Consider the following 25,878-nt stretch of genomic DNA (forward strand, 5'->3'; position numbering starts at 1 on the left):
GTAGCCTCGAGTACTCGGCGAGTTAAGATCAACATGGACTGTTGACCTGGACTAGGGACTATGACTTTGATCAGGGGTAAAATGGTTATTACACCCCCAATTCAGTTATCGGTATCTGATTTAGTGTTTATGGAAATTATAGCCGGGGAATTTCGGAGCGACAAACATCCAGTCTCGGATTTAGCATCTCAGCAACTAGAGTTATGAGGTGAGTTTCCTTCCAGTAGGAACGGGTCTACGGCCACAATGCCGACCCGTTTATTTAGTAGTAGTTCCGGACTTCGGTCCGATGTAGTAGTATGTATGCTTGAAGTCTTCATGATTCATGCATGTTTTGTTATGCATAGTATGTCGGGAAAGCCCGATACAAAATGTGATTACGCTATATGTTCATGATATGTTATATCCAGTTTATTCCGGACTTCGGTCCGATGCCGGGCGGGACCCGATGAAGTGGGAGGGGACAAGTTATTTCGGACTTTGGTCTGATGCCGGGCAGGGCCCAATGAAGTGGGCGGTGCCCAAGTTATTCAGGACTCCGATCCGATGCCGGGCGGGGCCCAAGTTATTCCGGATTTCGGTCCGATGCTGAGCGGGGCCCGATGCAGTGGACGGGGCCCAATATGTGTTTATATGTTATTGTATGGTATGTGGTAGTTTGGGAGAGCTCACTAAGCTTCGTGCTTACAGTTTCAGTTTTGGTTTCAGGTACTTCCGCTAGTAAGGGGAGGAGCTTGGGATGATAGCATCGCACACACCACAACTTCAGTTTTCCTTATCCTGGGAGTTATCATCAGAAACTGTGATATGTTTTGACATAGTTGTTATGTTACATTTGTTATGACCTTTTTGGATACTTGATCCACAGTTTTTGTTGGTATGTTATCGATGATGTGATTTTAGTATTATTAAAACAAAAATTTTTGGGTCGTATTTTTGGATGTCACAAGTTGGTATCAGAGCCTTGGTTTGAGGGATTCAGACACACCTTCGGGTATGACTGGACTCAAACTAAGGGGATGGTAAAATATTTTTTTTTCAAAAGAAAAATATTTTCAAAAGAACTTCTGGAAAAGAAATTTAAAGGAAAGGATTTTTGAGAAAGAGAAAAGGGTGTGGTGCATGCGATTAACCGAGCTCAAGAAGGTACTCCCAAATTACCCATACAAATTATGTTATGTTTATTAGTTTCAATTTCAATAGAACAGCATGCTAGATTAGGACTAAGGATCTAGGAGGATGCCTTATGTGCCTGCCATATGTGTTTCAGCTCTATGATAATTGCATGCCAGCATTGAGTAGACAGTAGTAGGATAGCCTGCTTAGGTTATGCCTAACAGTATGTGCCTTGCCTTGTATGCTAGTACAATTTCTTGTTATGAGGATAGAATTGCTTGAGTAGTTTCCCATGTCCGAATGTTGCTTTCTTTGTGATTGTGGGACTCTGAATAATGGGAGTTAGCCATTAGGTGAATATGTCAAGCCACATGTGATCAGGGTTAAATAATCTCAGAGTGCTGGATTTGGCTCTATTGCGCAGATCTTGTTTGAGTCTAACCGTTGTAGGGACGAGTCTTTTACTCAAAGGATTATTTGAGCCTCGTCACATGTGATGGTATTCAGGTGATGGCTAATTGGCATTACAAGGAGGCCTTCAGCAGCTAAGGACTGGTTTAGGTAGAGACAGTAATTTCCCTAGGGCAAGCCTAGGATGGGAGTAGCAAAGATTAGTAGTAGTAGAGGGGACTTGGTGGAGTTGAGGCAGTTCTTGAGGAAGGTACGGATAGATGTGGAAGGTAGTAGGGGTCCATACTACTAGAAGCAGGGGATCTGTACTTAAATCAAGGAAGGCCGAGGCGAGACCAGGAAACTTGTAAATAATAGTGATCGCTCGAGATATATCAGTGTTCCTAACGTGTGATGTGATGTGCTTTCAGAGAATGGTGGTTTTACGCTCTAGACCATCAGGCGGCAGTTCAGGTGCCGGGGAGGGATCAGAATCAGGTTCGGGGGCCGAGCATTTGGATGAGCAGACTAGGGAGTTTTTCACTTCAGAGGTTACCCATATCATACTTGAGTAGACTCCTATGATATTTGGCTCGATCAAGGAGGGTATTTTGGAGTTGATGAAGGAGAAGTTGAGCACGTTTCGTGCTGAGGTGGCGACTATGATGGGGTCACGCACACTTACCTTTAGGGAGTTCAGAGCTTGTGGAGCTCCAGACTATCATGGGGCGCGGGACCCCATTTCCAGTACTAGATGGTTGGCAGATGTTGCCAACGCGTTCCGCACCAGCAGATGTCCCGAAGGGGACAAGGTCAGACTAGCATCCTATCTTCTGAAGGAAAGTGCACGTGACTGGTGGGAGGAGGTTGGGCATGTCATCGAGGATGACGCAGCACTTGATGCTGTAACTTGGGCTGATTTTACCACCAGGTTCAGAGCCGAGTTTGCACCGGTTATCGAGGTGAAACAGTTAGCCAGGGAGTTTCAGGCTCTCACTCAGACTACAGAGACAGTGGCGGAGATTACTGCCAAGTTCAGGGAGGGGGCTCTTCTTGTTCCTCAGTACGCAGCTGATGAGGAAATGAAGAAGGCCCACTATCATGAGATCTTGAGGAGTGATATCCGCCAATTTGTGAGCCGGTCCAGCTGTAAAACGCTGGATAACATGATTGCTAGGGCTCGTGAGAGAGAGATTGATTTAGAGATGGAGAGGAAGAGGAAGCCAGAGACAGTATCTAGCACAGGGAGTTCGGGAAAAAAGCCCAAGGTATTAGATCACAGGTCTAGAGGTCAGCAGAGCCACAGTCGGTGTGGCAAGTGTGGGAGAGTGCTGATGGGTTTTTGAGCATTCTAACACTTCCTAAGTGTACATGCAACCCTAATAACCTTGGATCTATGTTTGTCTAATTATCATGCAAAGTTGAATTCCAAGGTTATATTCCTATCTAGCATACATGGGGAACAATTTTAACTTGAATCATAGATAGAATAACTTAACTTGTTGTTGCTTGTGTTCCTTGAAACCTTGTGAGCCTAGCACCCCAAGTGTGATGCCTCAAATGCTTCACACAACACCAAATGCTCTTGGAAAAACTCTTGAGATAACACACGCTTCTCAAAATCGGCCAAGCCCTCTAGTTTCTTATTGTTCAACTTGTGTAGCCAATTTTGTGGAGAATGGGTCTCTTATATAGTGTTGACACATCTAGGGTTACACCATGTAAACCCTAATGTGTCATGACTCTTCATTTCCATGACCCATGGGTTTGTAACTCCCATGGAGCATCCATGGAGCATCCTATGGGTAGAACCCAACTTGATAATCCATGGAGCCTCTTAGCCCACTATATAAGATATAGATGATTTACATAATCAACCCATATATTTAATTAGTTATCCTTTGATCACTTAATTAATTCCAAATTAATTCTTTGATCAACTAATCAAATAATATTATTAATATATTAGAACTTATAATATATTAATAATCTCCAAGTGTTATTTCTCTCATTTAGTCTATCCAATTGCATGGTGCCATGCAACCCAAATGGACCATGCCGGGTCGGGTCAAGTACAAGCCCGAAATAGTTATGGACTTAGACACCTTATCCAACAGTCTCCCACTTGGATAAGTCTAATAACTATATCTCTAGTACTTCAGGAACCGACCGGAAATCGTAGCTCTTTCAAGGTCTCTCGGAACTGAGAAGATGATGGTACGCCATTTAAGATAAGTGATCATATAATCCTCCGTTCTAGATATCAGCCGGACAAATACATGGAACATTATCTTGCTTATTGTCCAGCATTTGTTTCCCGATTTCCGATTTGTTTGACATAGAACTTAATTGAACACATCAACTTAGTTCTGACCGGGCCCGGTACATGGGTCAAAACAAAATCATCGAGGGGCCCAGATATCAGCTTCTAATCCAAGAAGGAACAGATAAACTTCGACTCATATGTTTATTCTACCACTCATTGAATTACACACAAAAGTACGTTTTATAACATCGAGTTACCAATGCGGTTTCGTACAGTCAATGCATAACCAATTTGTAAGTAACAAATCATATCTCTAGGTTTGAAGACTTATATGATATTACCGTCTCACGATCACTCGAGATAGAATTCCATGAAGTGATTCCAGTGAGCGTGGGTTGAATCCAATGCTCAGAACTTATGAGCACTCATGATTGTTGTAGCCTTGTCTAAGACCTCTACAACCAAACATGACAGTCTTGATTCATATCTACTTCCAACATATGATCGACTGTGGAGGTTTGAATAATATGTTATACCAAACAAAATTATTCTGGAAGTCAAAACATGCAAAAGAAATATAGTAAACGATCGACAAGAGATAGTAACACTTTACTCATAAATAAAATACTTTTTATTCATCCTCAAATGTCAAATACACTTTACAAATTTCGAGATTATCTAACTACTAAATCTAATATCATCCTTCAGCCCTATGCTCCGAGCATGCTGGAGATGCTTAACCCGAGACAGTCCCTTTGTGAGGGGATCTGTTGGATTCTCATCTGATGATACCCTCTTTGCCACGAGGTGTCCTTCTTCGATCCGATGTCTAATGAAATGGTATTTTCTGTCGATGTGTCTGGATCTCCCATGATCCCTTGGTTCCTTGGCCAAGGCAACAACACTTTCACTATCACAGAAAATTTCCACTGGCTCTTTAATAGCTGGTACAACTCCAAGGTCTCCAATGAAGTTCTTCAGCCATATAGCCTCCTTTGCTGCTTCGCTAGCTGCAATATACTCTGATTCACAAGTAGACTCTGCCACTGTCTCTTGCTTGGAACTCTTCCAAGAAATTGCTCCTCCGTTTAGGGTAAAGACCCAGCCCGACTGAGAGCGGAAATTATCCCTATCAGTCTGGAAGCTAGCATCACTATACCCTACAACTCTCAAGTCATCACTCCCACCGAGGGTAAGAACCCAGTCCTTAGTCCTCCGTAGGTACTTGAGGATATTCTTTACCGCAGTCCAGTGTGCCTTGCCAGGGTTCGCCTGATACCTTCTAACCATGCTCAAGGCAAAAGCTACATCGGGTCGAGTACACGTCATAGCATACATGATCGATCCTACAGCTGAAGCGTAAGGTGTTCGACTCATTTCTGCTATTTCAGCCTCAGTGCTAGGGCTTTGTGTCTTACTCAATCTGGTGTTACTCTGGATGGGTAACTCTCCTTTCTTGGAATCCTGCATGCTGAATCTCTTCAGCACCTTATCCAAGTAGGTACTCTGACTAAGTCCAATTAGTCTTTTACTCCGATCTCTCAAGATTCTTATCCCTAGAATATAGGCAGCTTCACCAAGGTCCTTCATAGCGAAACACTTCCCAAGCCAGGACTTTACTTCCTGCAGGGTTGGAATGTCGTTTCCTATGAGTAGTATGTCATCCACATACAATACCAAAAAGCTAACTATACTCCCACTAGCCTTGACATACACACAAGATTCATCTTCACTCCTAGAAAAGCCAAATTCCTTGACCTTTTCATCAAAGCAAAGATTCCATCTGCGAGGTGCTTGCTTCAATCCATAAATGGATTTCTCAAGCTTACACACTCTATTAGGGTACTCGTTGCTGACAAAACCCGCTGGCTGACGCATGTAAACATCTTCAGCCAACTTTCCATTAAGGAAAGCGGTTTTGACATCCATCTGCCAAATTTCATAATCATGAAATGCAGCTATAGCTAACAGAACCCGAATAGACTTAATCTTGGCTACTGGAGAAAAGGTCTCATCATAATCCACTCCAGGAATTTGAGAGAAGCCCTTTGCAACCAGTCTAGCCTTATAAGTGTGTACTTTACCATCCATGTCGATCTTCTTCTTGAAGACCCATTTGCACCCTACTGTCTTGCGACCTGGTACATTTTCAACCAAGTTCCAAACTTGATTATCATACATGGATTGTATCTCGCTATCCATAGCCTCTTTCCATTTAGCAGACTCGGGGCCTGCCATGGCTTCCTCGTAGCTGTTAGGGTCATCTTGACTTACTAGTGTCTCATCACTAATAAGTGTCTCACCTTCTGCAGTAATATGGAATCCATAGTAATGCTCAGGTGCACTCCTAACTCTCGTGGAACGTCTCAGAGGTACAGATTTGTCAATTGGCTCAACAGGAGTTTCCTCCTCAAGTTGAGGGCTAGAGTTTGAAGTTCCTTCACCGCTTGATTCTTGAATTTCTTCAAGATCAATTTGCCTCCCACTGTCTCCTTGGCTTATAAACTCTCTTTCTCGAAAGACTCCTCTTCTTGCTACAAAGACCACATTGTCACTAGGTCTGTAGAAGAGGTAACCAAAGGATCGCTGTGGGTAACCGATGAAAATACACCTCTCGCTTCGAGGTTCGAGCTTATCATGAGTCTCGCGTCTCACGAAAGCCTCGCAACCCCAAATATTGATGTGGTCTAGTTTAGGTTCTTTACCAGTCCACATCTCGTGAGGAGTTTTGGCAACTTTCTTTGTAGGGACTAGATTAAGAATATGGGCGGCAGTCTCTAAGGCATACCCCCAGAATGAGATTGGTAGCGTAGCTCGACTCATCATGGAACGAACCATATCTAACAAGGTTCGATTACGCCTCTCAGCCACACCATTCAACTGTGGTGTCCTGGGAGGTGTCAATTGTGAGACTATCCCACATTCCCTTAGATAGTCGAGGAACTCTAAACTAAGATACTCACCACCACGATCGGATCGAAGCATCTTAATGTTCCTGCCCAATTGATTCTCGACTTCCTGTTTAAATTCCTTAAACTTCTCGAAAGTCTCTGACTTATGCTTGATTAAGTAGACATATCCATATCTACTGTAATCATCAGTAAAAGTCAAATAATAACGATTAGCATCCCTTGTGGCATGTTTGAATGGTCCACACACATCCGTGTGTATAAGGTCCAACAAACTTTCACCCCTCTCACACGAACCTGTGAAGGGTGACTTTGTCATTTTTCCAAGTAAGCATGATTCGCAACACTCATCTGACTTTAGGTCAAACGACTCCAAGACTCCATCCTTTTGGAGTTGGCCTATGCGTTTCTTGCTTAGATGTCCAAGACGACAATGCCATAAAGATGCTTTATCCAAGTTATTATTGGTAGAATCAATACACAAAACATTATTTCCTAAGTTATCTACAACAGATACAGCTTCATACACACCATCACAAGGTAATGCTTTAAAATAAAGAACATTATTAAAGAAAGCATCAATAGAACCAACTTCATTATTAAATGAAAAGGTAAACCCTTGTTTGTACAAAGCATGAAAGGAAATAATATTTCTTGCCATTCCTGGCGAGTAACAACATTTATTCAAATCTAAACTAAACCCACTACTTAGCGATAAAGTATAAACTCCAATCTTGGTAACAGGTATAGCTTTCCTATTCCCCATGATCAAGTTTATCCTTCCTTGCTCCACATCCTCACTTCTTCTTAGTGCCTGCAAGTCACAACAAATATGAATACCACACCCGGTATCAAGGACCCAAGAATTAGAATAGGGTGAGTTATTAGAAATGATAGTGTAAATACCTGCATGGTTGGGTTTAACTTTCCCATCCTTCACATCTTGCTGGTATTTTGGGCAGTTCCGCTTCCAATGAGCCTTTTCATGGCAATAGAAGCATTTAGCCTCTTTTGGGTCAGAAGAAGGAGTAATGAAACCTTTCTTGGTTCCACTTGAAGAAGAGCCATCAAGGGTCCGAGCCTTGGTACCCTTAGAAGAGCTCTTTCTCTTCCTCCCTCGACTTTTCCCGATTGCCAAAAATGGAGTAGAGTTTGGAGTAGGAGTGATAGCAACCGACTTCCCCTTAAGACCTGTTTCTGCGGTCTTGAGAAGTCCCTGAAGTTTGCTGAGGGTGACTTCTTCCTTGTTCATGTGATATGTCATGCGGAATTGATCATAGCACGATGGTAAGGAATGCAAAATAATATCTATTGCAAGATCCTCCGGGAAGTTCACATTAAGCTTCAGCAAACGATCCACATACCTTTGCATTTTCTGCATGTGGCTCGTGACGGATTCCCCGTCCTTCATCATGGTTGTTATCATGGAGCAGATGATTTCATACCTCTCTTGTCTTGCACTTTGATGGTATCTTTCCATCAAATCTTGGTGCATGTCATAAGGGTAGAAATCCTCATAAGACTTTTGGAGTTCCGCTGTCATCGTGGCCATCATGATGCAAGCCACTTTCGTAGCATCCCTTTCATGTGCCCGGAATTCAGCGATCTCCTGAGGAGTTGCAGTGGACTCATTAATCTCCTTAAGCTCCTTGTCAAGGACATATTCTTTGTTCTCGTAGCGGGTAATCATCCTGATGTTTCTGATCCACTCATTAAAGTTGGATCCATCAAAGGTGACTTTCCCACACAAGTTCATAAGGGAAAAGGAGCCATTAGGATTAGAGCCAGAAGCATTGTTGAAAGACATCTGAAGAAAAGAGGACAAGATTAGTTTAGATATAAGAGAGTCCTTAATAAAACACCCAAATGTAATATTAAGGCTAGGATCCAATCACAATATAATATAACTTAGAAGAGGTATGCCGTAATCTAAGCTATATCATATTTGAAAGGTAGGTGAATGACGATTCACCAATTTCCACCACGAAAACCGCAATATTTTAGTATTAGGTTTTTTTGAATGGTTCTTAGAAATTCCTAGATTCTTTGAGATTCAATGAACTTTTCAAAGGCATGTTTCAATCTCGAGTGTCCCCTCCAAGTTTTGTGACTAGGATACCGAGGATCACAAAACGAGGTGTGAAGTAACCATGCAAATCACTTGGTACCCTTAAAGTTTATCACTCAATCGATGTGCCGGTTAACCACACACGCTCCACCGATACTATAATAAACCCTAAGTCACCCTTTACCTACCTTGTTAAGTCCAAGTTAGTGTGCCGGTTAACCACACACGTTCCACCAACGACTTAATCAAAGTGTAAAGTGTAATTTCATGGAATAGCACCTTATTCACATTTTTCCTAAAGTAACTAAGATTGGGAATTTAATAAAAACATTTAGTTACTTTATAATATTCATCATACTTTGAATGAGAATTAATAAGTCCTTGTCTTACCTGTTCGGCTAACGACCCTCCACCGATCAAGCAAGCGGTGGGTGAGAGTGGACACCCATTAAGTCACCATTTTATAGGCAACAACCTTATACCCACCTTATAGACCGGCTTCGTGAATGAGGCGTACTAGCGGTAAGACGACTTTGTTCTTATACATATATATATATATATATATATATATATATATATATATATATATATAATTATTTAAATCATAATAATATAAGTATAAGGGTTGAATTTTAACTTTTAAAATTCTAGGGGTTGGAACTAAAGTTTTAACTTAACTTTACTTGTTCCAAAACTTGAGGGCAAGTTTTGTAATCTTTCAAAACTTTTCATTTCTTGTAACTTATGAGTTTAATAGAGTAATAAAATGAGGACTTTTCATTTTTCCTAACTCTCTTGTGTTCTTTTAATGGTTTTTAATCCAAGAGACTTTTGGTTTTCCATAACTTGAGGACAAGTTATGGACTCCATTAAAACACATTATGATCATGAATTAATCTACCACATAGGTTACAAATAATTCCTATGATCATCTAAACATCATAACAACAAGAATATGAATATGAACACTTTCAAAATCACAATTAATCTTTGTAATTTTGATAACTAGTTGTTGTAAATGAGTTAGAAAAGACATTACACCTTCTAAAATAAGTTTTCAGGTACCAAAACATTTTAGGGTAATGATTCTAATCCATTTCCAGCAACTCAAGTCGAAATTCTGCACTCTGTCGACCCTACTCGCCGAGTGCATAAACCTACTCGCCGAGTAGGTTGAAGATACACATGAACTCGACGAGTCCTCCCCATGGACTCGCCGAGTCCATCAGTCAGACGGCAGAATTTTCGACTTTCTTCAACTTTTAAGCACAAATAACAAACAAACAAGCCTAGGCTCTGATACCACTGATGGGTTTTTGAGCATTCTAACACTTCCTAAGTGTACATGCAACCCTAATAACCTTGGATCTATGTTTGTCTAATTATCATGCAAAGTTGAATTCCAAGGTTATATTCCTATCTAGCATACATGGGGAACAATTTTAACTTGAATCATAGATAGAATAACTTACCTTGTTGTTGCTTGTGTTCCTTGAAACCTTGTGAGCCTAGCACCCCAAGTGTGATGCCTCAAATGCTTCACACAACACCAAATGCTCTTGGAAAAACTCTTGAGATAACACACGCTTCTCAAAATCGGCCAAGCCCTCTAGTTTCTTATTGTTCAACTTGTGTAGCCAATTTTGTGGAGAATGGGTCTCTTATATAGTGTTGACACATCTAGGGTTACACCATGTAAACCCTAATGTGTCATGACTCTTCATTTCCATGACCCATGGGTTTGTAACTCCCATGGAGCATCCATGGAGCATCCTATGGGTAGAACCCAACTTGATAATCCATGGAGCCTCTTAGCCCACTATATAAGATATAGATGATTTACATAATCAACCCATATATTTAATTAGTTATCCTTTGATCACTTAATTAATTCCAAATTAATTCTTTGATCAACTAATCAAATAATATTATTAATATATTAGAACTTATAATATATTAATAATCTCCAAGTGTTATTTCTCTCATTTAGTCTATCCAATTGCATGGTGCCATGCAACCCAAATGGACCATGCTGGGTCGGGTCAAGTACAAGCCTGAAATAGTTATGGACTTAGACACCTTATCCAACAAGTGCACGATGGGGTGTGCAAGGCAGGGAGTCCCAGCTGCTTTAAGTGCGGACGGACTGGGCATATGAGTAGAGACTGTACAGCTACTACTACCACCACCACAACATAAGATCTGATTTTCTTTCATTGTAGTCAGATGGGACATAAAAAGTCCCAGTGTCCGAGTTTGTCAGCCGCGGGGAAGGTGGTAGCACCTGCCCCTGCAACTTTGAGGATTACGGATGGCCGTCAGGGCCGGAGTGAGGCGCCAGTGGCGAAGAGTAAGGCCTTTTAGATGACAACAGAGGAGGCGCGACCGACTCTTGATGTGGTGACGGGTATGTGTCTTTCTCTTACCTTCTTATTGATATTGATTGTTTCTCACAATTATATGTTTTCGTATAGGGTCGTTCTTAGTGAACGACATTTCAGCTACAGTCTTGTTTGATTCGGGGGCTACTCGATCGTTTGTTTCGCTTGCGCTTAGAAAGAGGTTTAGCAGAGCTCCGGGGGAGCTGGATTGTCCACTTGAGGTTGAGATAGCTGATGACAGGACCGTCAGGGTTGCGAGAGTGCATAAGGGGTGTTCGCTTTAGTTATTCGACAAGCAGTTTTTCTGTAGACCTGGTTCATATTCCCCTGCAAGGGAATAAGGTTATAGTGGGTATGGATTGGATGAGCCCTAATGGGGAGGTGATTGATTGTGAGCTACATCTAGTACAGGTCCGCACCCCAAGTGGGGGAGAGTTAGTGATTCAGGGCGAGAGGCCACAACGCGGACCGATTCTTTGCTCAGCAGCGAGAGCGAGGCGCTACTTTCAGCAGCGTTCATCGCCTTCGTTCTAGATTCCCGGGAGAAGGGTAAGGCGACAGTCAACGATGTACCGGTGCTGTGGGACTGGGGACGTATTCTCGGAGGATTTGCCTGGGATACCTCCGGTGAGACAGGTCGAGTTTAGGATTGACCTGGTCCCTGGTGCGGCTCCGATAGCCAAGGGACCATATCGATTGGCTCCTTCAGAGATGCAGGAGTTGTCTACGCAGCTGCAGGAGCTGCAAGGCAATGGTTTCATTAGACCGACTAGTTCACCATGGGGAGCCCTGATCCTTTTTATGAAGAAGAAGGATTGGTCACACCGTATGTGTATACATTACCGGGAGTTGAACAATGTAACGGTGAAGAACTGTTACCCACTCTCGGGGATAGACGGCTTGTTCGATTAGCTTCAGGGAGCATCTTGGTTTTCCAAGATTGATCTGCGCTTTGGTTACCATAAGAAGCGGGTCAGGGGTGAGGATATCCAGAAGACCGCTTTTTAAGACCCGCTATGGTCATTATGATTTTGTGGTGATGCCGTTTGGGTTCACCAACGCTCCAGCCGCGTTCATGGCCCTCATGAACCACGTATGCAGACCCATGCTAGATCGATCTGTGATAGTATTCATTGATGACATCTTGGTTTACTCTAAGACTCAGGAGCAGCATGAGGATCATCTGAAAGAGGTGGTAGAGACGCTGAGGAGGGAGAGACTTTTTGCGAAGTTCTCAAAGTGCGAGTTCTGGTTGTGCGGTGCAATTCCTTGGTCACCTCGTCAAACAGAAGGGTATTCTAGTAGATCCAGCCAAGATCGAGGTCGTGATGCAGTGGGAAGTCCCGAGGTCTCCATCAGAGATTCGAAGCTTCCTGAGATTGGCAGGGTACTACAAGAGATTCATCCATGATTTCTCCAAGATAGCAGTTCCACTCACCCAACTGACAAAGAAGTCGGTGGTGTTTCGTTGGGGGCCCGAGCAGCAGGCGGCCTTCGAGACCCCTAGGCGGAGGCTATGTGAGGCGCCGATTCTTACCCTGCCAGAGGGTGTAGAGGATTTTGTAGTCTACTGTGATGCCTCGATCACAGGTATGGGAGCAATGTTGATGCAATGGGGGCATGTGATAGCTTATGCCTCTAGTCAGTTGAAGCCTCACGAGGCTAACTACCCGACACACGATTTAGAGCTGGCAGCAGTGGTGCTTGCCCTCAAGATTTGGCGACATTACCTCTATGGGGTTCATTTTACCATTTACACGGATCACAAGAGTCTGAGGTACCTCATGGACTAGCCGAATTTAAACATGAGGCAGCGTCGATGGTTAGATGTAGTGAATGACTACGTCTGTTAGATCCTTTACCATCCGGGCAAGGCCGACATTGTGGCCGACGCTCTGAGCCGCAAGGCGATGGCGGCACCGATTAGAGATATATGTATGAGGATGACAGTGATTACCCCACTATTGGAGCAGATTAGTGAGGCTCAGGTAGAGGGCCTGAAGGAAGAGAGGCAGAAGTGTGAGAGGATTGTGGGACGAGCAGCTTCTTTCCACTATGACAGTCGAGGATTGTTGACCCTTCATGGGAGAGTCTGGGTGGCGTATTGGGGAGGAGTACGACAGGTGTTGATGGATGAGGCCCACAAGTCTCGATTTTCCATCCACCCAGGGGCGACAAAGATGTATAGAGATCTTCGACCCGACTATTGGTGGCCCTGTATGAAGCGGGATGTCGCCTGGTATGTGGAGAGATGCTTGACCTGCAGGAAGGTAAAGGCAGAGCACCATAGACCCCACGACAAGATGCAGCCGTTAGACATTCCCGTATGGAAATGGGAGGACATCACTATGGATTTTATCACTAAGCTTCCCAGGACTGCACGTGGGGTGGATTCGATTTGGGTTATTGTGGATCGGTTGACGAAGAGTGCCCATTTTATACTGATCCAGGAGAGAATATCGGCTGAGAAGCTAGCCGATATCTATGTGCGCGAAGTAGTGGCACGACGTGGAGCTCCTGTTTCGGTAGTGTCAGACTGGGACGTCATTTTTACATCCAGATTCTGGAAGCGGTTTCACGACGAGATAAGTACTCGTCTCCATTTCAGTACCGCGTTCCACACACAGACGGATGGGCAAAGCGAGAGGACGATTCCGACTCTCGAGGACATGCTTCGGGCATGTGTCCTAGACTTCGGTGGTAGTTGGGATACGTATCTTCCACTAGCGGAATTTTCGTATAACAGCAGTTACCACGCTAGTATTGACCACCCTCCTTTCGATATGCTCTATGGGAGGAAGTGTAGGACCCCGATTTGTTGGGGCAAGGTCGGTCAACGAGTCATCAGGAGCACTGAGGTGGTGCTCAAGACCATAGAGTTGATCCAGCAGGTTCGTAGCAGACTGCAGACTGTGCAGAGTCGGCTAAAGAGTTACACCGACAGGAGGCGTTCGTACTTGGAGTTTCAGGTGGGCGATATGATCGTCCTGAAGGTGTCACCCAGGAAGGGTGTTATCAGGTTTCGAAAGAGGGACAAGCTAGGCTCCATGTTCATTGGTCCTTTTAGGGTTTTGGCTTGGGTGGGTCAGGTTGCTTATCAGTTGGATCTTCCGGCAGAGCTTAGCCAGATCCACAACACTTTCCATGTTTCTCAGCTGAGGAAGTGTTTGGTGGACGAGTCAGCGATGGTACCCTTAGAGGATTTTCAAGTTGATAGCAGCCTGAATTATATTGAGAGACCAGGTGCGATCTTAGATTGAAAGGCGAAGACTTTGAGGAACAAGGTGGTTCAGTTAGTGAAGGTGCAGTGGCAGCACCGGAAGGGTTCCGAGTAGACGTGGGAGACCGAAGAAGAGATGAGAGAGCACTATCAAGAGTTGTTTTCATTTTCATCTGCAACAAAATTCGAGGACGAAGTCTAAAATAAGCAGGGGAGAGTTGTAACACCCCGATTCTCAGGTATGGTTTAAATAATATTTCTTGGGTTAACCTACTCGACAAGTTGGTCGCCCTACTCGTTGAGTAGCAGCAGGGAGGGATCGCATGATAAGTGACCTACTCGACGAGTCCATATTGGGACTTGGCAAGTAGGTACTGGTAGATGAAACCCTAATTCTCGGTGTTTTACACCCTAGTTAAAGGAACCTCAGCCCCCTTTGGGCCTCTTTACAGTTTTAGAGAGCTCTTTTGAGACCCTAATCCATGTGTGTGTGCCCTTTGTGTGTTGAAGCTTGAAAAAAAAGGATCTTTGGAGGGAGAAGGCTTGGAGGTGAAAGGGATTGGCGCAAGTGGAGTGTGAGAATCAACACTTGTCTCAGTTATCATCTTCTAGAGGTACCCAAATCGCCATTTCCTTGTAGATCTCTTCTATTGGTTGAGTTCTAGTGTTTCTTTTATGGAATGTTAAGTTGATGAGATGAGCTATGGGCTAGATCTAAAGTTGTAACTTCAGATCTGGACTCTCCTTGGATTCTAGAAGCATAAAGTTGCAGTCTTGGTCATGATTGAAGTCACTATTGAGCATGAAGATCCTTGAAGAACTTAAAATAGTTATTTAGAGCCTTTCTAGGCATGCATGCACGTAAAGTTTGCAACTTTACGTGAAAAGCATGCCCTAGAAGCTTCGATCTGAGATTTTGAGCCGCTGCATGGCTCAAAACAGGTCTATATGGAAAGAGGACTGAATGGAATCGGCGAGTCGCAAGGTTGACTCGGCGAGTCATATGAGGATAGCCGTGGACTCGATGAGTAGGATGAGCAACTCGACGAATCCAATGAAGATTGCCATAGACTCGTCGAGTTGTATGAACAACTCGGCGAGTCGGATGAGTTTTCCCCAAGTTATGAATGCATGTGTATCCGTCGTGTTGTTAGAAGGAAACCCGGTGAGTAGTCTTAAGGGTTCGATCAAAAATCGTAAGAACTCAGCGAGTCACCCCGGTGACTCGGCGAGTCGGAAGGAGTTTCAAGGAACTCCACGAGTAGCCTCGGGTACTCGGCGAGTTAAGGTCAACATGGACTGTTGACCTTGACTAGGGACTTTGACTTGATCAGGGGTAAAATGGTTATTACACCCTCAGTTCAGTTATCGGTATCTGATTTAGTGTTTATGGAAATTGTAGCCGGGGAATTTCGGAGCAGCAGACATCCAGTCTTGGATTTAGTATCTTAGTAGCTAGAGTTGTGAGGTGAATTTCCTTCCAGTAGGAACGGGTCTACGGCCATAATATCGGCCCGTTTATTTAGCAGTAGTTCCGGACTTCGGTCCGATGCAGTAGTATGTATGCTTGATGTCTTCATGATTCATGCATGTTTTGTTATGCGTAGTATGTCGGGAAAGCCCAATACTAAATGTGATTACGCTATATGTTCATGATATGTTATATCCAGTTTATTCTGGACTTCGGTCCGATCCCGGGCGGGGCCCGATGAAGTGGGAGGGGCCCAAGTTATTCCGGACTTCGGTCCGATGCCGGGCGGGGCCCGATGAAGTGGGCGGCGCCCAAGTTATTCCGGACTTCGGTCCGATGCCGGGTGGGGCCTGATGCAGTGTGCGGGGCCCAAGTTATTCTGGACTTCGGTCCAATGTCGGGCGGGGCCTGATGCAGTGGACAGGGCCCAATATGTGTTTATATGTTATTGTATGGTATGTGGTAGTTTGGGAGAGCTCAGTAAGCTTCGTGCTTACAGTTTTAGTTTTGATTTCAGGTAGTTCTGTTAGTAAGGGGAGGAGCTCGGGATGATAGCATCGCACACACCACAGCTTCAGTTTTCCTTATCTTAGGAGTTTTCATCAGAAACTATGATATGTTTTGATACAGTTGTTATGTTACATTTGTTATGACCTTTTTGGATACTTGATCCACAGTTTTTTTTGGTATGTTATCGATGATGTGATTATAGTATTATTAAAACAAAAATTTTTGGGTCGTATTTTTGGATGTTACAAGTTGGTATCAGAGCCTTGGTTTGAGGGATTCAGACACACCTTCGGGTATGACTGGAGTCAAACCAGTGAGCACTTGGTAGTTCAACAGCTTCATGCAACATTCTCTCCAACGTCCACAAAGGAAACAACAATTTTCTGCATTCGAATGTGTCGTAAGCAACTTTTTCCCTTCGCTCTTTCTCTTCATCCTCCCTCGCTATGCGAGCATTCTCATTAAGTTCATGATCATGAACTTTTCTTTTAATTGTTCCATCTCATTTTCATCATGTTCCTCATAATCTCCCATTATTTTCTTGCCTTTATCATCCTTTGGTTTCGCCCCTGTTTAATGTGTCTGATCTCCCCCTTGTTTTGGAAGGAGAGAAACCTCCGGAACACCCTCAATTTGGTTCAACAAAGCAATTGCAGGGCAAATTTTATCTGCAAGGTGCCTTCGAATGGTGATGGTGAGTATAGGATCATGGGCTTCGAGAAGGTTGGAGAGCAGGGAGTTAACATCATTGACACAACTTCTAATACCAATTCGCTTAGACTGAAGATCATCAATTTCCTTCTATGCCTGCTTGACCTTAACAGACTGCGTTTTCAATTGAATGTTCCGACGTGCAAGTTTGTCCATGATTTTGCTCTCAACTGCCAAGCCCTCTTGGAATTTGCAAAGAGATGAAGAAATTGACTTGTGAAAGGCAGAGTTGCTAGCAGAAATATCAGCACGAAGCTTTGACAAAGACTCTCGTTCCTTTCGTAACGAAGCATTGAGGTTAACAATGGCATCATTCGCTTTAGCGGCGTTGTCTACAGTGGATGTGTGTAGCTCAGAAACGAACATATTAGTTTCAGAAATTAGTGTATCGACTTTTTCGGTCGTTTGAAGACAAGATTGAGTAGAATCTGCAATTGCTTTATTTGTTTTTTCAAGAATAGTTGCTTGTTTCGTAACGAGGGTGTCAATCATACCCTTTACAGCATCTGTAGAGGAAGCAGTGTTGGTAGATGAAGCAGAAGAAGCAAGGATTGAATCCAATTTGGCATTCAGTGCCTTCCAATCCTTCTGGGTAATAGGGGCATCTTGGTCACTATCTCCGTGAAGAGAGAAAGCACTATAGTGAAAAATTATTGTAATCAAAATCGTCTCCCCCAAGAACATCTTCGAACTCATGAGTGTGAGGAGGAACTGGATGTTGTGGAGAAATGTGAGGCGTAGGAAAATCTGATATCTTTTCCCCAGATGGAGAAGGAGGTGGAGATGAAGTTTTAGGATCAAGATTTTACCTCTTGGTATGGCCATTTGAAATTGGATTTGTGACTTTTCAAATTTGAAGATTTTTGATAAAGCTTGTAGTAGAATTATGAAGGTAGCTTTTATAGTAGCAGTTCTTCATCGAGCTCTTCTAAGGACTTGTTATATCTTTGACTTCTAGTATTTTCTCGATCAAGTGGCGTTACGAATCTTAAAATTTGGGTCGTTAGATGATAATTTTTGGTGGCTTATATCATTAGCTTATTTGAAGATCATTGTGACTTGGAGGGGGAGCTCTTCAAAGACAAGAAGTGATTCAGTTTCTTTGTTCTGAAATGCGTTTTTATGACGGGTTTGGCTTTCTTGAAGATTTTTGGGATTACATTCGAAAATGAAGTTTAAAGACATTACTTCAGTGCTTGGTTTATATATCCTAGAGCCCATGGTTGAAGACTATTGAAGAATCAAGATTCGTGGATTGCTTCAAATATTCCTCGTTGCAAGATCTTTTCTTATTTGCAAGATGCTTGTTTTGGAAGTTGAAGCATGTCATCCATTCCATAATTTGAGGGAGAGATTGTAGGGTTTCAAAGTACTCCATGAATTATGACAATGGGCCCCCTTGATGAACTGTAGGTTAAAAGCCCAAGACTTGTCTTTTCCCTATAAATATTCATGTATTATTCATAATTAGGGTTAAGAGTGAGACAAAATGTAGCCACCACGTTGTGACGTTTCTTATGTAGAGTTAGATTATTTAGTCTATTCCGAAAGTGTAATTTATTCCTCATGTTTTGAATAAATCAAGTGATCATTCGACATATCTTCTTTATTTGTGTTTGTTCTTATTTTCCGCATCTTGTTCACCAAATCACAATTAGGGTTTTAATCCCAACAATACCATTTACCAAAAAGGGCCATATACATAAGCACCAAGTACACATAAGCAATGCAAATAAATATAGAACAGAAAAGATAAAACACGTACCAGCCATGATGTTTGGCGCTGCCCAAGCCTCCTCGGTGATAAAATGAAATGCGCGGATCTTCACCAATGGAGAATCCTCCTTAACAGGGCGGCCATTTGTGATCCTCACGGTGGCGGGCGCAGGCACCGCCACTGCTCCTCCCCCTCCTTGTAACCTCATACAATTGGCCCATTTGTGGCCGGTTTGGTTACAGTGAAAACAAATCAATCCCTTCTTGGGGTAATCCCTAATCACGTGGCCTGACTAGCCACACCCGTAGCATCCAGAACTGCCTGCCCGACAAGCCCCGCTGTGCGGTTTAACGCACTTGACACACCAGCTCCGGCCCTGCTGGCCCCTACTAGAAGAATCTGATGTCTTAGGCTTTTTAGACTGACCTACTACTATCTACGTCTGCTCAGACTTCTACATGGTGTGGAAGTCTATGAGAACAAGGAAGATCTGATGCGTCGGGACAAGGTTTGAAAACTCAAACCTTGAATGAATGCTTTAGATCAATGTCTGCTTACTAATAATTGTTCCAGTCAAGTCTGGAAAGACCAGTCAAGTCTGAATGAATGCTCCTAACAAAGTATTCAAGATATTAATGAAGGGGGAAGATAATGATCAAGGCAAAGATATTAAATGAAGAACAAGAAGAATGTTTTGGAGAGAATTAAAGCAACTTAGTAAATGCCAAAAAGAGTAACAGTTCCGTCGTTTGTCTTTGTATTAAAGACTCCTATAAATAGAGTAAAGGTTACATTGAAAGAACTTCGATACTACCTTAGGACTGGACAATAGAATTGTTTCTGACATTTTGATTGTCTAATATTATAAAAGACTAAGTCCTATGAAATGCCATATCAATACAAAGACAAACTATAATAAATGCATAAAGACAAAATGTAGTGATTCCGGATCAGCACCCATTCCGGACATGAGAATCATTCCGGAATGTCTTCACTTCAACTTTACATCTTCTCTCTTCCATTCCGGACAAATTCCGGACCACTCTTCACACTTTACTCCGGGCCATCATTGTTTTGGAACATTCCACTTCGGAATCTTAGCTTAGGATTGCTAGAGGTTCACTTTTAGGTTCTAACAATATCCCCTAAGTGAAGTTAGCAATCAAGACAGTTTAAGCAGTATCTTCTTTGATGAAGGTGTGGGCTCTGAACAACCATTCTCGAACTTCAATGTGCCAGGAGAGATGAATCATAAACTTTGTTTTGACTTGTTTTGAAACTTCTGATTTGGAGGTACGAGAAATGAACTTCTGCAAGGCTTTGGTAGGAACCAGGTGTTTGTCAAGGTCTCGGAAAAAGTCCTTCTTGTTTGTTTTTCTGGTAGTGTAGACAAACCCTAGAACTGGTTCTTCGATTGGAACATCTGCAAGTATTTCAGCTTCTGGAAGAACATAATTGATTTTCGCCACAAAGTCTTCAATCCCATACAGGTGTGCAAGCTCATAGTCGTGTCTGCAGAATTCCGCGACATAATCTTTGAGAAAGTTCAGATCTGTGTGATACGCACCCATATTGATGTCATCTCTTTGAATTCCTCTAAAGTAGGTAGCCAAAGTGAGAATGTCATTTGGATTCATCAAAGGGAAATCCACATCAGAAATGGTCCGGGGAGTTGGCTTGTTCTGGAGGACGTGAAATCGATATAATGGGCAGTTGAGATTGAATTTCACCAAAAAATTTCTTCCGAGACCATCTAGTTTGGTAATTCTCTTCCTTGTCCACACTTCCTTGAGAGGTTGTGCGTGCTTGGAGTAGAACATTTTAAGCCTTTCTCGCCCAGTCCGGAGAGTCACCCCCGGATCGTCAGATGGGTGAAGAGGAGCAAATTTGGTGTAGAATTTGTTGTAGGGAGAGAGAGGAAGATCCAGCTGTTCGGAATCATTGGTAGGAACATTGTAATACATGATTGGGATAATCTCATGATCACGGAGGATGCCTTCGCGATAGAAAGGAGAAATCCCATGCATCAAATCAGGATTATCCTTGAGAGCTTGGATCCGGATTCTATCCTCTAGTGATCTATTGATTTCCTCCTAAGACCATCCATGGTTTTGCTTTGGAGGAGGTCCAAAGTGAGCTGCTTGATCATCTGTTAGAGGCTTTTTACCTTTGTCTTTCCTCAATGTGTCAATGATGAGCTTCATGTTATCATCAATGACGAATTCCGGAGTGGGGTTCATAAGAGGTTCTTCCGGAATTTCATCAGGGATCCGGAGTGGAGAACCCTAGTCTACTGGAGCAATTTTTGGATCTGGAATCGGAGGAAGCATTGAAGGCGTGGCTCGGAAGGCTTGGGCAGTAAGTATAGATTTTGCCTTTTCCATTTGAATACCCATTCAAAGAGCGTTAGGTAGAGAAGATGGCCAGGAAATAGCATACCAAATTCTTTTTTCTTCATCAGTCATGACCTTTGGGAAAATATTCTTTGGAGCCTCTACACCAAGGATAACCTTTGTTACAAACTCTTCATCACTATCTTCCTGATTGTGTTTAGAACGGGAGATGGAAAGGATCTTCAGGTCTTCTTCATCAGTATCAATTTCCTCCCGGAGTGTGAACTCCGAGGTAGGCTTCCAGATTTAACTAGGACCTTCTCCTCCTCTTGCATCGGTGAACCTCTGGACCGGTGCAAGCATCAGTGGTTCATTCAGGCCTTCAAAATTTTCAAACACCTTTTGGAGTCCGGTGTTGAGTTGTTTAGTGAGGGCATCATAGGCTTCCGCAGTGGGGGCTTGAGCAGCAAGGTGATTGAATAGATGCCCCAAGACGGATAACATCTCATTAAACTTTCGATTCGGAACATCGACAATGTTCAAAGTGGATCGAATCAGTTTGATGATGACTTGTTGAATAATGAGATTCAGCTAGTCCTTTTTCTTGATTTCCCTTTCCAAGCGTTGAATTTGTATTTCATGATGCACATGGGTCTGCTTAATAAGATAATTGGTAGCAGACACCAAGTGGTCATGGAATTTAAGCATAGAAGTGATGGTGTCGAGGTAGCGTTCCACTGAAGCATCATATTTAGCTTCAACTTCCTCGAGAGAGTGCTTGATCCGGACAGAGATCAGTTGATCTAGCTGAGCTTCTCTTTCTGCAATGGAAGGTCCAGACTGGTGTGAGAGAGACTAAAGGATGGCATCAAGTTTGGTATCGAGTCCGGAAACCTTTTGATCCATTTTTGTGGTTAGCTCTGTTACAGATCTTTCAATTAAGGAGACCTTCTTCATCATGTCTGACATAATGGTTTGTATTTCGAGGAGAGCAAAGGGTTCAATGTAATCACCCATAGATGATCAGGTGTCAGAATCTGAATGTTATGGATTTGCTTGATGTGAAGACGGATTGGTGGATGGATCAGGCTTGGCAGTGGTGTGATCTTCATGCAGCTTAGAGTTGGATCCATCATCCGATGTGGTTGAGGAGGATGATCCGAAGTCAAACATAGACTTGGAGGATAAAAATTTAGGTTGAAGATGAATGGAGGACATGAAGTTAGGATCCGGAACCGACTGGCCGTCGTTTGATAATATGATTTATTCAGAAACTTCTTCTTCTGGATCGGCTTGGAATATGTTAGTGTGAGTGGTGATTGGAGGTTGTTCTGAAGCCAGTTCTTTATCAGCATCAACATCTGTTGGAGGAACATATGGAAGATTGTTTTGAAGAGCTTTGTTGTACATTGAAGTGAGCATAGCCTCCACTTGAGCTCTTGTCAGATCCGGACGCCTAGCAACAGCCCTATTGACATAATCCTCCCATTTGGGATCGTTAGCACCTGCTCGTCCTGTACACCTTCCCGGTATCAGACTAGTTGTGGCATCTGAAGTCGGAGGGACTGCTCCAGCTTCAGTATGCTTAAGGTCTGGACAGGGGTTCCAGAGTGTGTGCGAGTGGAAGAAACGAGAGGGTTATCAAATGTGAATCGTGGGTGTGTTCCAGGGGGTACAAGGAACTATGATCAACACCAACATCACCTTTTTGGGAAGGTGAGGTTGAATTATGTGGAGACTCCCCGTGAGTGTGTTTGTATGTGTGTGTGTGATTTTGAAACATCTAGGGGTACCTCAGACAAGTGGGCAGGGGGGTGTTCAAATGGCCAAAATCAGCCGAAATGTCATGTGTTCCTTCCTGTTGAGAGGAGGAACTGACTTTGGATTTCTTTTTCGGCTTTGGATTTGTGGGAGAACTCTTCCATTTTGAAGATTTCTTAATTTTTGATCCGGACATGGAAGGTTTGGCCTTTTCCGAAATAGGCTCAACGGAGACTGGGGCAGGTCATGTTGGGTCAAACACAACCGAAGTCTCCATATGATTGCTCCATAATTCTATAAGCCTTGACAGTTTTGAATGAGACACATACCTCCGGAGGAATTACGGAGACTGGAAGTGGTTCAGAATCCTCCTTAAAGAGTTGTTGAAGCATCAGTGCCCAGAACCTAGGGCTTGATATTTCGTTCTCCTTTCTCTTGATGGCAAACTTGCAGAAGTCTTGCCATAGGACCTCTGGAAGATCAACCACATTTGTTCGACCAGAAAAGATGCTATAGACCACATAAAGCCAGTCCTTGCTGAGACTGTCTGTACCACCATGTTTGCCAGACAACCCGTGAATGATGAAGTGCATCAACACTGTCCAAATTCCAAAGACGGCTGATTTCTTGAAGTCTTTAGCCTTGTAATCCTGATTGTAGCCAATGTGTCTGAGTAATGTATAAAACTCTTCACTAGTAGGTTCTTGAACTCTGAAACCCTTGGGGTTTTCTCTTACACCAATGGCCCTGAGAAAAGTGGATTTGAAGATTGGCATAATTCTGTCTCCGATGATCAAGGTATGCAACACATTGTCTTGAAGTTTGATGCTTGTGAATGCTTTGTGAAGATGATGAAGTGGAAGAGGTGGTTCAGGAACTTTAGTGAGGGGAATAGAGATTGGATGATTTGTTATGAACTCGATCATAACATGCACTGATTCATCATAATCTTCAGGATTCAGTGAAAATAATTGCTTCGTATCCCTGAGAAAAGGTTCAGGGGATGCTAATGATGATGATCCTTTTGATCGTTTCTTCTTAGCGATCGATTTCTTAGGAGTTGAAGCGGTTGGAGCAGTTTTTTGTGGTGATGAATGGGATGCCATTGTTGCAGAACGATGAGTGCTTGATGAACACATAAGAGATTTGAAGGTTTGGAGGGTTTGAGCACGTAAAGGGATAAAAGGGGGTGTTTGTGGGTATATATAGGTAAGTGAAATGAGTCAGGTTGGGAAAGGTAATGACGAGGGTCCGAAAGTGAAACGGGCCGCATTTAATGAACGTCACTTTTTGAGGGTTGAGTTGAACTGGGAAGGGAAAGGTTAGGCCGTTTGTAGCTCGAAATGGTAAACCCTAAACGACGATTCAATGGTTTCTTTAGGGAGGCGTGCAAACGTGTTCACGAAAATCGAGGAAGATAGCATAAGGATCCTTTCAAAAGTAACCGTTATGAAAAAGTTTCGCCTTGTGGACCTTTGGTATTCCGGATGATATATTTAAGGACGGATTGAAAAACTGTTGGGTAAAGAGTTGAGTTCCGGAACAACATTTTTGAAATAGATCCGGAGTAAAAATTAATCCGGGGTGAGTCTAACATTCAAAAGGTTTTCTATTGAGATTCCGGAATTATGATTTGAAAAATTTGGAGTGAAATATTTTGATTTCAGATTCTGGTGCGAAATTACGAAATGATGATTTTTGTGTTCCGAAAAAAAAATGAAGAAGATTTTTGAAAGAGATTCGAGAAGACGTCCGGAAGATTTGAGAAAATTTCCGGAGCCAATTTTTTAAGGGAAATTTCGAAGTGTAAAGCACAATACCTTTCCAGAGTAGAATTCCTGGATGAACCTATGAAGTGAATTATGAGATGAAATTTTTTTCATTTTGACTTATGATAACTTGGAACAAGATACAATCAGGATGAACTATACAACTTAAAAATAAAGTGATGGTTAGAAATAAAAGCAAATAAAATGATCCTGTGTATTCCGAGAGAAAGTAGTTCCAAGACAAAGATTATTTTTTAATTTTTTAATTTTTATTCTTTTTATTGAGACGGAACCGGATTTCTTTCGAATACTTCATCAAAGAGAACAAGTCTCTTGAAAGAACTGAGGATCTGGCATCATCATACCCATCTTGTTCAAAAAACCATTAAATTTGGTTTCGTCTAATGCCTTGGTAAAGAGTTCAACGTTTCCATTCAAAACATGGTCTTTTATGAAATGAGTTCAATGTTTCCATTCAAAACATGTTATTTTATGAAATGGTATCATATGTCGATGTGCTTCGTCATTGAGTGCAGAATTGGATTGTGTGAAATTGCAATGGCACTTTGAGAATCACAATAGATAGGAATGTGTTGAAAGCGGTAACCATAATCCAAGAGTTTAGACTTCATCCATGAAACTAGAGAGGTACAGCTGACAACAACAATATATTTGGCTTTGGCTATAGAGAGAGCAATGCAGTTCTGTTTCTTGGATGACCAACTAACCAATCGACCACCTAAGAATTGACATCCACCTGATGTGATTTTTCTATCTAGTTGTAGTCCACCATAGTTTGAATATGAGTAAGCTTGTAACAGTAAACTCTCATTTGCTGGGTACTAGATTCCGAGGTTCTTAGTACCTTTAAGGCATATGAAAATTTTCTTAACTGCCATGAGATGAGACATCTTCAGCTTGAATTCAAATCTGGTACACAAACATGTGGAGAACATGATGTCTGGATGACTAGCTGTAAGATAAAGCAGAGATCCAATCATTCCTTTGTACTTCTTTTCATCGACTGCAACACCTGAAGGTTCAGCAAAAATCTTGTGTCTGAATCCCATAGGTACCTTAGCAGAGGCACAAGTGTCCATTGAGTACTTTTTAAGGAGTTCTAAAATATAATTCTCTTGGTGAATGAAAATTCCTCTGTTAGTCTGTTTGACTAGGAGTCCAAGAAAGAAACTTAACTCCCGATCCATATTCATTTGGAATCGGTTGATCATAAGCTTAGCAAAGTCAGCAACCAT

The sequence above is a fragment of the Lactuca sativa genome, chromosome 5 (assembly GCF_002870075.4).
Source record: "Lactuca sativa cultivar Salinas chromosome 5, Lsat_Salinas_v11, whole genome shotgun sequence".
Classification (NCBI taxonomy): domain Eukaryota; kingdom Viridiplantae; phylum Streptophyta; class Magnoliopsida; order Asterales; family Asteraceae; genus Lactuca; species Lactuca sativa.